The sequence below is a fragment of the Tasmannia lanceolata genome, unplaced genomic scaffold, assembly GCF_043159265.1.
Source record: "Tasmannia lanceolata isolate RefF3 unplaced genomic scaffold, GAP_Taslan_0.1 ptg000023l, whole genome shotgun sequence".
Taxonomy (NCBI): Eukaryota; Viridiplantae; Streptophyta; class Magnoliopsida; order Canellales; family Winteraceae; genus Tasmannia; species Tasmannia lanceolata.
In genome coordinates this window covers 16,095,572-16,109,878 of record NW_027518700.1, presented here as the reverse complement: position 1 = coordinate 16,109,878, position 14,307 = coordinate 16,095,572, and the positions used below count along the sequence as shown (strand labels likewise).

At 37.2% G+C, this 14,307-nt stretch overlaps 1 non-coding gene and 1 pseudogene across 1 annotated transcript; both read left to right on the top strand.

The window, feature by feature from the left end:
- The first annotated feature begins 342 nt into the window (after positions 1–342).
- On the top strand, positions 343–425 carry TRNAL-UAA (transfer RNA leucine (anticodon UAA)). The gene has a single exon. It is a non-coding gene; the product is annotated as a tRNA-Leu (tRNA).
- Positions 426–5,128: 4,703 nt separating this feature from the next.
- On the top strand, positions 5,129–5,850 carry LOC143856564 (protein SMALL AUXIN UP-REGULATED RNA 12 pseudogene; annotated as a pseudogene).
- The last annotated feature ends 8,457 nt before the right edge of the window (positions 5,851–14,307 follow it).

The window sequence follows — 14,307 nt, the reverse complement described above, 5'->3', positions numbered from 1 at the left end:
CAGATTAACGATTTCAATCAAATTTGGGAACATGATTGACTGTTATGATTGAATCCTACTGATCAGTATTACCATATCATTATTCTTACCATATTCTTACGAACTTTGTGTATAATCATATTAATTATAATTAAGTAATACTAGGGAAACTCGGCTGGAAAACCAAACAAATCGGTTACTGGGACCAAATAAGGAATCACCTTTACTTTTCTATCAAAATTCCAACAGATGGCGAGACTTTTAGACTACCATATATTTTGATAACAGCTGTGAAAAGCTAATTAAAAATTTGAAAACAAAGTAAGAATTAGCATTATCAAAAGATGATAGTGAGAACAAGTTGCTGGTTTGCCCGAGTGGTTAAGGGGGAAGACTTAAGATCTTCTGCACATAAGTGCGCATGGGTTCGAACCCCATAGCCAGCACAACAGAAGACTCTATGTTCTAACCTTTTGGAGTTTCTGGTAGTGGTCTAGCCTAACCCTACCTTACCCACGAAAAAAAAAGGATGATACTGGGGATATCAATCCCCATTTAATATATTATATATTTCCTTTTTTTTATAAAGATAAGGAGAGCCCTTGGCGTGAATTTGTGTGTAAAATAGGGTATTATCGTCATTAGGCTGTATAAACCCTTAGTTTTCAAAAAGTATGGTACGGCCCGCTACATAGGATGATCGAAACTGTCCATTTGTTAGGCCACAACATAGATAGGTTGTGCCCAAAAAATAATTATTATATGATGATCCTAACCCTCTAATCTATAGAAGTTTCTGATATAACTGTCCATTTGTGGGACCACAAGTCTCTCTATAGATCGGAGGGTTAGGATCATCCTATGGAAATGATTATGGGACACAACATACTTATGTTGTGGCCTAATAAATAGGCGTTTCGATCATCCTATGTAGTGGGCTTTACCGTACTTTTTTGAAAATACGACTTATACATCATATAAAATCAGTCTCAACATCATTGGATTCCCCTACATGCATGTGAGGTTGTTAAAGCAACCATAAATCATGCAAACTCAGATCCAGTGAATCACAAATAACGTGATTAAATCAAGCACCCCTTCGATCACGTTAGAATTATGCTTTGTGAATAATTTGCGCTTGATAGGTACAAGCCTATGGAATTTTAAACAAAAAAGCTATAAAAGCATACTATGTTGAAAAGAGGAAGTCTAGACTGAAGGGAGCCATTGCAGAAAAGAGGTGAAAGGGCTCCCCTATTGGCTGCACATCACCATCATGTTCATATTAGAATTTCTCTATTGAAAATGATAAAAATACCCATGTTGAAGGTTTCAATTTTTAAACGAGTTGGGCTAAGGAAACCGGTTTTGGGGGATTAGGAATAATCCTTTACATGAGAATTTAGCGTGCGTTTGGATTGTTGGGAACTTGGGATCATGTACTAAAATGGGCATCCTCTTTAGATTACACCTACGCCCACATCCCATCGCCCCCCCGCCCCCCCGCCCCCCCCCCCCCCCCCCCCCCCCGGTCCTTCTCCGGCTGGCTAACGTTAAACGTTAGGCTTTAACATATATGTCGAGTTTCCCACCATTTGACCGGTCTCTCTCTCTCTCTCTCTCTCTCTCTCTCTCTCTCTCTCTCTCTCCACACACACAACAGGAACAGTTGGTGGGCCCAACAGAAACCGTTGGTGGAATGGTGGGCCCACCTTTGAACAACGTAGGCCCCGCCCATACCATACCATAGGATAATCCAAACCGTCCATTTGATGGGCCATAAATGTAAATAGGTTGCATCCCAAAATATCATTTCCATAGGCTGATCCTAGCCCTCCGATCTAAATAGAAACTACATCTTATGCAACCTCTATAGATTGTAGGGTTGTGATCATCCTATGGAAATGATTTTTGGGGCACAACCTATTTACTTTGTGGCCATCAAATGAATGGTTTGGATCATCCTTTGGAGTTGGCGGTATAGTATCATTAAGGTCCGTCTACAACATAGGATGATCCAAGGCGTCCATGGTTTGGATAATCCTATAGAGTTGGTCGTACAGTAACATTAAGGCCCAAACGTAGGCCCTACCGATATTTTTCAAATTGAAGCGTACCGTCCACAACATAGGATGATCCAAGCCATCCATGGTTTGGATCATCCTATGGTGTGGTTCGTATAGTAACATTAAGGCCTAATTTAGGCCCCACCCATATTTTTGAAAATGTAGTGTACCGTCCAGACCATAGGATGATTCGAGGCGTCCATTTGATGGGCCATAACGTAAATGGCTTGTGCCCCAAAAATCATTTGCATAGGATGATCACAACCCTCCAGTCTCTTGAGATTTCCATAATAAGCAATTTCTCTTTATATCTGAGGGCTAGGATCATCATATGGAAATGGTTCTTTGAGACACAATCTATTTACGATGTGGCCTATCAAATGGACCGCTCGGGGCGTTACAGCTTGGATCATCCTGTCATAGTGGGTTGGATTTGGGCACTAAGGAGGAGAATTTTGGGGGCCCATCAATTGTTCCTGTTGTGGAGAGAGAGAGAGAGAGAGGTGGGAAACGTGCACTAACATGATTCAAGGGGGGTGGGGACATACTACGTCATAGAAAAAAAAAGGTTTAGATTCTATTTCTCACTCTAAGAATGAAATTTTTAATGATTTTTTAATTAATTTTTTCTATTCTATTTTCAATGGAATCGAAATAGGATGCCTATTCTGATTCCTGATTCCAACAACCCAAACCTAAACAAATAGTGCATACATGAATGGTTTGGATCATCAAACTAGTGGAACCCACGTATTTTAAAAGGGATTTTGTAGGTAATTTCACGGAATGCCATTTTTCTGCTCACTTTTACGGGAGATAACAGTCACGGGTTTGCTTATTAGCAAATCTTGTGTTATTCATTTAATTCATATAAGGTGGGTCTCTCTCTTTCTCCGAGGCCGCGAGGCCCACATTCTAGTTGATTTTTTCTTATTCATATGAGGTGGCGGCTTCTGCAAACGTTAGCTGCAAAATTAGTTTGAGCAAAATTGCCTAGCAAATCCCTAATAATAATAATAGTAGTAGAGATAAGCAACATAAATGAGCAAAACAATTTTGACTTAATCGACTCTAGGGGGGCTGTCCCAATTAGAAAATGGGGGAAAACAATCATTTCTCATAAATAAATGTGTATGATGGTTACCTTTGACTAAACCGTATATCCGTCAACTAGTACTAGACGAACAATTTAGAAAGAAAAAAAATAGGAAAATGTTATCAGCACTACTGTTTTTTTATGAGGGCACTCCTCACTTTATTAAAAGTACGGTATGGCCCGCACCATAGGATGATCCAAACCGTCCATTAGATGGGCCACAGCCTAAATAGGCTGTGCCCCAAAAATCATTTCCATAGGTTGATCCTAACCCTCTCCGATATGAGTGTTAGAGGGTTGATCCTAACCCTCTATAGATTGGAGGGTTAGGATGAACATATGGAAATAATTTTTGGGGCACAGCCTATTTAGACTGCGGCCCATCTAATGGACGGTTTGGATCATCCTATGGTACGAGCCATACCGTACTTTTAATAACGTGAGGAGTGCCCTCATCAAAATACCGTAGTGCTGATAACATTTCCCAAAAAATAATTAAATAAAATGGGTATTTTAGTAAATTAGATTGGATTTATAGGATATTCATTATTCAATGGAATTACCCGTAGTAGTAACTAGAGAAATAAATACGAGGCTGACAGAGATATAAAGAGAGATGATATTTTCACTCCCCGGTGCATGCGAAATGCCGGGGTGAACGCTAGAAAAAAGACTCAAAAGCCATGTAAAACTCTTAATCCCTATGTAAATTTATTGTAGATTTAGATTTTCAAACAAAACCCTTACTTTGCCTATTCATAATTTGAATAGAATCCTGTTCAATTACGTTAATGTCCTATAATAATTCCATCCAGCAGGAGTGTATGAAGGATTCAACGGTGTCTCATGTGATGAAAAGAGGTGCATTTATCATTTCCCTTTTTTTTTTTTTTTTTAACCTGGGAAAGATAAAAAAGGCCCGGGGCGTACAAGAGAAAAAAAGAAGAAGGACATAAAGGCGAGCCTCTAAGACAAAGCCAAAGAAACCTAATAAACCTTTAGAAGGGTGAAGGGGGGCAGAAGCCGCGACTCCGCCTTGACGGGTGACGCCCTCATTTTCCAACCTCACTTCCTTGATCCAAACCATTTGGATCAATTCTATTGATTTTGTGGAAACACAATTTTTTTTTTTATAAATTTTATGAGTATAAATCACTAATATTTCAAAATTAACTCAACGAATCATATTACCCTAATTTATCCTTACCAAGGGACATTTTGCTCATTTATGAGAGTAATTAGGTAAATTTAAGAATTTCAGGTAAGTTGTTGTCATTTTACAAAAGGGTAAGGTATATTGATAAGGGAAATGATATTTAAATGGGCCACCCCCTCTAGTGTATTTAGGACTAATCTTTTTACACTACAAGGGGGTGCTCTCGGAAGAAGAAATGGGTGAATATATCATTTCACAATGATAGTTCTCCTCTTTTTTTTTAAGAAACCCCATAGTTTTTAGGCAGTACCAGGGGCGGAGCCAGGAATTTACAATCGGGGCCGGACTATTTACACTTCCTTGCATTGGTCATTGGGGGGCCATGGTCACTAAACTAGCTAAGCATGCATGTACTGCCATGAACCATAAAAGAGATTTTGCAAGTCATTGGGGGCCAGGCCCCCCTCATGCTATATGTGCCTCCGCCTTGATCAGCAAATCCATGTTTTAATAACTGCACAAACCAGCTTGTCTTTTCTTTTTTTAATTTGCTTCTAAGTGCTGTTTGGGAACTGTAATAAACTTGGACACCTCTTTAATGAAAATATCAAAACATGGTTGTGCTGATATCATTTCAGAGTAGTATTAGGCCACTAATATTCGCACTACAATAATTGAGCTGACTTAATCAAGATGGAATTTCCCAAATCTTGTTTCCAATTGGGGAACTTTCGTAATACCCAGAGATATTGTTTCCAATTTCTTCAAGAGGGTATTTTCGTAATAGAGATAAATATTGTTTCCAATTTTCGATTACTTATACCGTTATACAGCTTCCCTTTCTACATAAGACTACACTGAATCCTTCTTCCCACTAATTCTCCCTTTCCCAAAACAGATCTCTCTCTCTCTCTCTCTAGAGCTTTTTCATGGCGAGTGCCATTAATAAAAAAGTCGAAAAGATACGCCAAATCATCGAACTCAAGAAAATAATGAAGCGATGGAAAACTATGACTCACCGATCCAACTCGGACTCGGACTCCGACTCAATGAGTCGCATCCCAGCCGGGTTTATCCCCGTCTATGTGGGAGCAGAACGACACCGATTCTTGATTCCGACTCGTTACCTAAACCTCCCCATCTTTAACTCCCTTCTAAAGCAAACGGAAGAGGAATTTGGGTTTCAGTTCCAAGGTGGACTCGTTTTTCCTTGTGAGGTAGGGTTTTTCAAAGGGCTTTTGAAGATTCTCAAAAGAGGTGAACATAGATTTGGTAAGTTGGAGTTGGATGAGATTTTTAAGCTTTTTCCCGAGATGGGTTTTAGTTCTTGTAAGGAGGAGTCAAGCCCTTGCCATGGATTCACGCCCCTGTTGAAGAAAGCTAGGGTTTGAGGGATTAGGGTTTGTTGTATTTTTGGGGTTTTTTTTTTTTTTTTTTTTGTATTCTGATTTTAGATTTGATGAAAGATAAGGGTTTTGTAAAGAGTAATACATACAGGGGGTATTGGGGTTTTGTCTAGATATCCATGGGCCCAATTTTTAGGGTTTCAATGAGATGCTATCTTTTTGTTCTTCTCTCTTATTTTCTCTCTCTCTCTCTATGGTTTTGAGGTCTGTTGTGAGCATTTGGAAGATGAAGGTCCGATGGTGATCTGAATTTAATGAGAATTTCTTGCTGATTTGATGAATTGATGGTTTTTCTTTATATATTTTTTTATTTTGCTATATTTTTTTCTCTTCTTCTTTCATCTTACTATTGGTGCATTATTTTTAGGTAATTTAGGTTTGGTTTAAGCAATTTTGATTTTTTAATCTTACTCCAGTCAAGTTCGTTGTATGTTTTTTTTAATTGAAAATAATGAAATTTCATGGCTGACTTTAGATTAATTGAGCTGTATATAGTGGTAAATTCTTGAGTTGTTTTTAGTATTTCTACTGTTTTAGATTAATTGAGTTGTTTTCTGATGATTTCAGTTGTAAATTTGTAATGAAACATTTTCATGGCAATTTTGATTTTTTAATCTTACTCCAGTCAAGTTCGTTGTATGTTTTTTTTTTATTGAAAATAATGAAATTTCATGGCTGACTTTAGATTAATTGAGCTGTATATAGTGGTAAATTCTTGAGTTGTTTTTAGTATTTCTACTGTTTTTAGATTAATTGAGTTGTTTACTGATGATTTCAGTTGTAAATTTGTAATGAAACATTTTCATGATAAAATTATCTAGATTCCTTTTGGGTCATTTTCTTTCACTTATTAGTTTTTCATGTGTAATGAAACTTTTCATGAGAACAGTGGATTAATTTCTACTGGTCTTTTTCATTTCTTTTTTTTTTCTTTGGCTTCTATCATGTGGAATTTGTTTATTTCATTTAAATATGGGGATTAGACCATGGCCACCTATCAGAATTTAGACTAGTATATGTTTGTCTTGAATTTTGATTTGAAAACCTTGATGCTAGCTAGCTCTTGAATGATGGTTGTTTCGTTTGATGAGGAAGTCTTTTTCTCTTCGACTTTGTTAATTAGTGGTTTTTTTATCAGGTTTGATGGGAATGGACTTTTTTTTTTAATGTATTTCATGGTTCTTCTATTTTTTTTATTAAGCTGGGATTGAACCCATGATAACAAGATTGAGCTACAAAACCTTGCCAATTGAGCTACGGTTGCAACTGATCGAGTTGGGACTCGGATCGGGTTCAACCCAAAAATAATTTGGGTCGGGTTGGGTGTCTTTTGAGTCGGGTTCGGATGGGTTTTCCCAACCCTGATTTGAGGGCTTGGGCAATCCGACGCGAGTGAAACACAACTTTTTTTTATCATTTTTTTAGTATTTAGTAAGCTTAAAAACTTGGTTCGGGTCGGGTTGGGTTGGAACTCAGGTTGGGGTCAAAATGGATTCTGACCTAACCCTATCCGAGTTGAACCCCTAGTCCCAATCCTTGGTCCTGTTTATTTTCTTAGTGGAACAATTTTGTGCCAACCTTGCCTTTGACTTTTAGCCTCGGAAATGATAGATTCGCCCCTTTCTCTTTCCCTGTCAACAACCTTGTAGTGTTAAAACAACGGTCATAAATACACTAGAGGGGGAATAAGAGGGTACTTTGGTTTGGGGGTTCTCATACACACTCACAAATTTGATAAGAAAAAAGGGAGATGATATTTCACCTCTTGTAGTATGCATTCGCCCCTCTTATAACGTGAACAGTGGGCAACTTCAACGCTTTTTGACATCAAATCACGTTACAAGGAGGTGAATGCGTACTGCAGGGGTGAAAATATCATCGCCCAAAATAAAAAATCCCTATTTTTATTCTGGGAAATGATATCCCACCACCCCCCCCTATAAACCGAAAAAATCCTCCATTTTAATGGTTTCTGTGAGAATGGTTCCACTCTCTTCAACGCTTTTCTTTGCTTTTAAAAGTTAACGAATAACGTTAAACACGGGGGATGGGATTTTCCAGTCAAATAATGATTTGCGTGTTGCATACTTTAAGAAAGGTTTTGTTAGGAAATTTCACGGAATACCATTTCGCGGCTCACTTTTGCAGGGGATAACAGCCACATGCTAGTTTTTTAGCAAATTTTGTCTTATTCATTTAAATCATATGAGGTGGGTTCTCTCCTGGGCTCACTTTTTAGTAGATTTTGTCTTATTTATTCAATCCATATTAGGTGTCGGTTCTCTTATGCAAAAGTTAGCAGCAAAATGGCTTTGGGCAAAATTGCCTAGGAAATCCATACTAATAGAGATAAGCAACGTTAATATAATTTGTGCAGTGATAAATCGACTCCCCTATATAATTTAAGTCAATTCTCTTGTACCGTGAAGGTCACGTCCAACATGGAAAGTCCAGCACAGATGAGTCATTCATGGCGTCCAAAAGTACGTGATCGGTCCTCCTATTGGGCCCCCTTTTTCACTTGGGACAGGCCCCTCTAGGCCTCTAGTGTATTTATGACTAATCTTCTTTACACGAGGGTGTTACAAAAAAAGGGGACAAATATATCATCTTCCATACAAAGGGACAAAACCGTATATCCGTCAACAAGTACAACCATGGTTTTAAATTTTGGTTTCGGCTAAAATTTTGGAATTATAAGAAACCAAAATTTCAGCTGAAATCCCAAAATTTCGAGCAAAATTTGGTATTAACGTGTGAAATCCCGGGTTTTTTTGGACGAAATTTCAATCGAAATTCTTTAACGGACTAAAAAATTATTATTTTCCTATAAATTTCCATGAAATTCCCAAACTCTATGAAATTTCAAACGAAATTTGGTAAATTTTGGGAATTTCGGTTTCATGGATAGGCCATGGAACCCCCAAAACAAATCCTCTGTGTAATGGATAACCAGAAATATATGGGTCCGTAGCACCCCCAATTCGTCCGAGTGCGAACACTTGGTCTCTTATGCCATTTATTATTAACTCCAAAGAATTTTGGGCAAAATCATGTGAAATGGAAACAATCATCCCCAAGGAAACGTCTACCCAAGCATGCATGACTCAGGGATATGTAAAATAAAATAAACATCTAGGTCCTAACTCATCACATCTAATCCTAACTCAACACATCTAGAAAAACAGTAAACATACACATGCATAGGGACATACACATGCATAGCTACAGCTAAGCAGATAATGACAAATATGATAAGCGGTAAAACAGTAAAAGAGCTAAGCAGATAATGACAAATATGATAAGCGGTAAAGCAGTAAAAGAGCTATAGATAAATATGTGAAATGACAATAAAGAAAACAGTAAAGAGCTAAAACTAAACATGAGTATAAGTAATAAAAGAAAGGAGTAAAGAATTATAAGAGTTATAGCTAAACATGGTGAAACTACAACTAAACAGGTCTATGATAAACGAGTAAAAACTATAACTAAAATATATAAATAACAAATCACAGACAATCTAATCATAGAATGAAATAATACTAACATGATCTTATGCAAGAAACAATGTTGAATAACAAACTCAAAACCCAAAATATTAAAAACTAATCATAAACTCTAAATGATTTCGCCCGATTCTTTGGGTGGTCTGGTATTCATCCAAAACTGCCTACGTATCCCCGCCTCCACGAGAAAACGTAGCTCTTCGCGCATATTCTAAATTATGATGCCTAAGACATCTAGACCTCTATCCTAAACTCGACCTAAAAGACCGGACTAATTATTAAAGCTTCTTATGCGATTATTTAAATTCTATTGGATTGTGGAATTTATGACACCCATATGCCCTAACTAAATGCGATTATTTAAATTCCACGTCCTCCTCTAGTTGCCATAATCCTAAATCCAATCCAATAGAATGATTGATTAGTAACTATCTAGAATATAGCTACATACATATATTGCATTCATATAGTAATACAAAATATTCCCATTTGGAGCCAATATCTATCAATTATATATTTCTCATGATTGTTACCCAATCAAAAACTCGCATGCTTCCCAAGCGTCCCCAGGTGCATTTGAATTTATAATCAGGATCTGATCGCACGACTGATTTATGTGTTGTCAGGCATCCCCGATACACACAAACCTATCAAACGCTTCCTAATTGCTCCTTATCCAAATCCCCAATTCTCACAGTCAAAGTCCTTTGTTCAGATAATCTTACATAGGACCTAAAACCTGGCTCTGATACCACCTTCTGTCACGCCTCAAACCCCACCCTGGGCGTAGGACATGACAGCGCCATACACCTGCAAGACGAATCTCACAAATGGACAAGGCTACAAAGCAATAACAGAAAATAACATGGCATTTATCAAAGTAATGATTAATAACTGTGGACCCATTACAGTTAGATCAATCTCAGCTCTCTCCTGAGTCAAAGCAAAATGAATTAATAAAGTCTTTACATACTATTTAAGTACTCACTTTCTAATAAACTGAAATAACTAAACTAAATCTCTAAGCCAAAGTCAAAATTCCAGAACTAAGCGTCCTGCTCCCCGTTAATCTTATGAGGATCAAAACCTGAAAATAATATATAACCACAGTCAGCTGAAAAGCTCAGTACATAATAAAGCACTACTCTAAGCACAGTCTAGCATGTCAGGATTCAATAGGGTCAGATAGTCAAAGTCAAAACTGAGTTCAAAGGTCTTAACTGATTCATTAGGCATAAACAGTTATAAGTGGATGTCAAATATGGTTCAAATTTCCAAATCTTAGTTCGGATCAAAGTCGAAGATTTCAGAGTTCATGTAAAGAAGGTTCAGAGTTCATGTACAGAAGGTTCAGAGTTCAAATACACTTCAGAGTCATCGGCATGGTTCAGAAGACATGTTATTGCTTATACACCGACAGTCCACGGTGTTCGGAATCAGTTCCTGAAGTTCAGATACAAGTCGACAGGGTCATGTTTTATCCCACTGATGGGCCAGAAGTTCTAGTGTACTACCCCCACGGTGGGTCCAGAGTTGCCAAATGTTTTACCCCCATATGGCAGGGTTCAGAAATTATCCAAGCCTCCACAGAAGTGTTCCAAATGTTCAAGGTTCATATTCAAATGGTTCAGAATATTCGAAGTTCAAACTAATAGTTCATAGTTTCAGAGTTCAGAACAGGTGTTCATAACAGTATTTCAGAACAATTATTTCAAAGGTTCAGAAGAGTAACAGTAGGTTAAACAAAATAGTATGATAGACTCAAAGCTAATTCAGAAGTTCAAAGTATCAATACAGGTTTTCAAAGTCAATACTGATTCAAATGAGAAGGGTTTATAATACCCAAAGTAGTATGTTATTACGTACCTCAAAGAAGTTTGATTCCTTCCTTAATTCAGACTACGATTCAATATCTTGATCTGAACAGAACATAAGTGACAAATAAGGGCCCATTTGAATAAGTTATGAATTTCTGAAGTTTTGGAAAAATAAGTCGCACCGGTCTTCCGAGAATTACAGACGTCCAAGAATACGGACATCCTAGAATTGCGGACGTCCGAGGATCTGTCTGTCGCCAAACTTGGTACTCACGGACGTCCGCCCCACGCGCGGATCCAGATTTCCTCAAAACACGATTTTCCATCGTTTTGTCACTAAAACGGCCATAACTCCTTCGTTTGGGGGTCAAAACGCGCGAGGTCGGATCCGATGGACTCGTATCGGCGAGAGGAATCCATTAAATCCAAATTCACATGTATAATTTAAGAAAGAAATCACCAAAGATTCTACGTCGAATCTCCAAAGTTTTAGTTTCTGAATTCATATTCCTATATATTGATTTTGAGTTCTTTGGAATCGTAAATCAACATCGGATCCAAGAAGACTCAAGATCAACCCAAAGATTATTATTTCTAATTCATATTAATCAAAGTTCTTGATTCTTTTCTCATTTCAAACCCTTGTTTTAGGATTTCTAACTATCCAAGTCTTTCATAGTTCATAGATCTTATTTGGATCCGCGGTTTCGACTCCGAATTCACGATCTCCTTGCTCTTCTCCTTCTCTTTCTCCAATTTCTTTCTCTAAGGCTTACACAAAAAGTTTAGGGTTTGTTTACCCATAAAAAATGAATTTATAGGCTTTATTAGGAAGCCCTAATCTGAGTTAAACGTGAATAGACAAAAATGCCACTCTTTTAAAGAGGGGGACAAAAATTTAAGTGAGGGGTATTTTTGGGTATTTACACTATGGGTGCTAACGGATGAGAATTAGAATATGGGTGAAGCTGATTTGTATGCTATGGGTTGGTGATAGATTGGAGTATGGTGATGGGAGTTAAGGATATGGTGAGGATGGTGCTATGGGTATGAGTCATGGGTGGGGAGTATTGTTGGGTTATGGTGGTGTGGACCCCGATCCTGAGAGAATCGTGCCGAGGGACACGAGATCCCTTGCAATCCTCAAAGATCTTCACAACGTGAAGGAGAGCTCTACCAAGGAACTCTCAAAACAGGTGTCACCCTCATAGCATGCATGACCCAGGGATGTGTAAAATAAAATAAACATCTAGGTCCTAACTCATCACATCTAATCCTAACTCAACACATCTAGAAAAACAGTAAACATACACATGCATAGGGACATACACATGCATAGCTACAGCTAAGCAGATAATGACAAATATGATAAGCGGTAAAACAGTAAAAGAGCTAAGCAGATAATGACAAATATGATAAGCGGTAAAACAGTAAAAGAGCTAAGCAAATAATGACAAATATGATAAGCGGTAAAGCAGTAAAAGAGCTATAGATAAACATGTGAAATGACAATAAAGAAAACAGTAAAGAGCTAAAACTAAACATGAGTATAAGTAATAAAAGAAAGCAGTAAAGAATTATAAGAGTTATAGCTAAACATGGTGAAACTACAACTAAACAGGTCTATGATAAACGAGTAAAAACTATAACTAAAATATATGAAAAACAAATCACAGACAATCTAATCATAGAATGAAATAATACTAACATGATCTTATGCAAGAAACAATGTTGAATAACAAACTCAAAACCCAAAATATTAAAACTAATCATAAACTCTAAATGATTTCGCCCGATTCTTTGGATGGTCTGGTATTCATCCAAAACTGTCCACGTATCCCCACCTCCACGAGAAAACGTAGCTCTTCGCGCCTATTCTAAACTATGATGCATAAGACATCTAGACCTCTATCCTAGACTCAACCTAAAAGACCGGACTAATTATTAAAGCTTCTTATGCGATTATTTAAATTCCAGTGGATTGTGGAATTTATGACACCCATATGCTCTAACTAAATGCAGGTTAGCCCTAAGCTAATGCAGGTGGTTCCTACAACCTACGTGCAACTAGGTTGTATGTCCTAAGAAATATAATGGAATTACTAATGCATCCTAGATCTAGTCATCAGTCGGCGATGTGGATCGCCAACTGACCGGACGGAGGCGTAACAAACTCCAAACTCCAAACTCTAACACAAATACAAACAAAACACACAGCACATCAAAGACAAACTCTTAACTCTAAAACTCTCTATCTAGGACAAAGTCCTAACTCTAGAGGAAGATCTTTTCAAAAAATAATGTTTTGGAAGATTTTATATATTTTTAAAAGGTTTAAAAGATTTATTTACAAAGTGTGGCTGGAGTTGGGATAATGATCCAAAGCTGCACTATGTACCTCGTGGAAGAGGATCAAGCCAACGTAGTTCAAAAATAAACTTTCCTAAACTACGCTCCTAAAAACACTCAACACTTTAGATGGTTTTAAATCTTTCAAATGATTTTTATGTTTTGAATTTCTGATGTTTTTGAGTTTTCAAATATTCTAATATTTTTTTGATTTTAAATGATTTCAATGTTTTTGGATTTTAAAAATTCTTCAATATTTTTGGACCTTTAAATGTTTTCACTTTTAAAGGGAACACGCAAGTAACACCACAAACTAGGGCAAAGCCCTAAATCTAAAGGGGAAACCCCGAATAAGCAACTAGCGTCTAAAAGAGACAAACTACAACAAATAAACTAGCGCTCCAAGAACAGAGAAAACAATCTAAGATCCCAAGCCAGCAAGGCTCTAATAACAAAGAAGAAGACAACGACTCTAAATGACTAACTCCTAAGCTATAGGACAAACTAACAGTCTATGAAATAGACTCCTGAACAAGCAATACTAAAAAGGATGCAAGTAAGTCAAAGTACATCTAACACTCTATGAGGGGGTGTAAATGAGACTGAGCATGTCTCCTATGGGTTAACCGTCTGATGAGACCAAGGTGCTCTCTTAAAAAGAAAATTCTTCTATTGAGACAGAGCAAATCTCCTAAAAAAGGAAAACATCCTAATGAGACAAAGTGTGTCTCCTAAAATGAGACTCATGAAATTTAGAAGGTCTAGACATTATTTGGAAGTGATTCTAGAAGTTTAGATGTCTAGGTTGACATGTAGGTTCCATTCATTTAGCATAAATTTTTTTTTGAAAGCATCATACACAATATGCAATTTTCGCAAATAAAGCTCTAAAATATAAAGTAAATCATATAAATTGATCAATATATGATTTG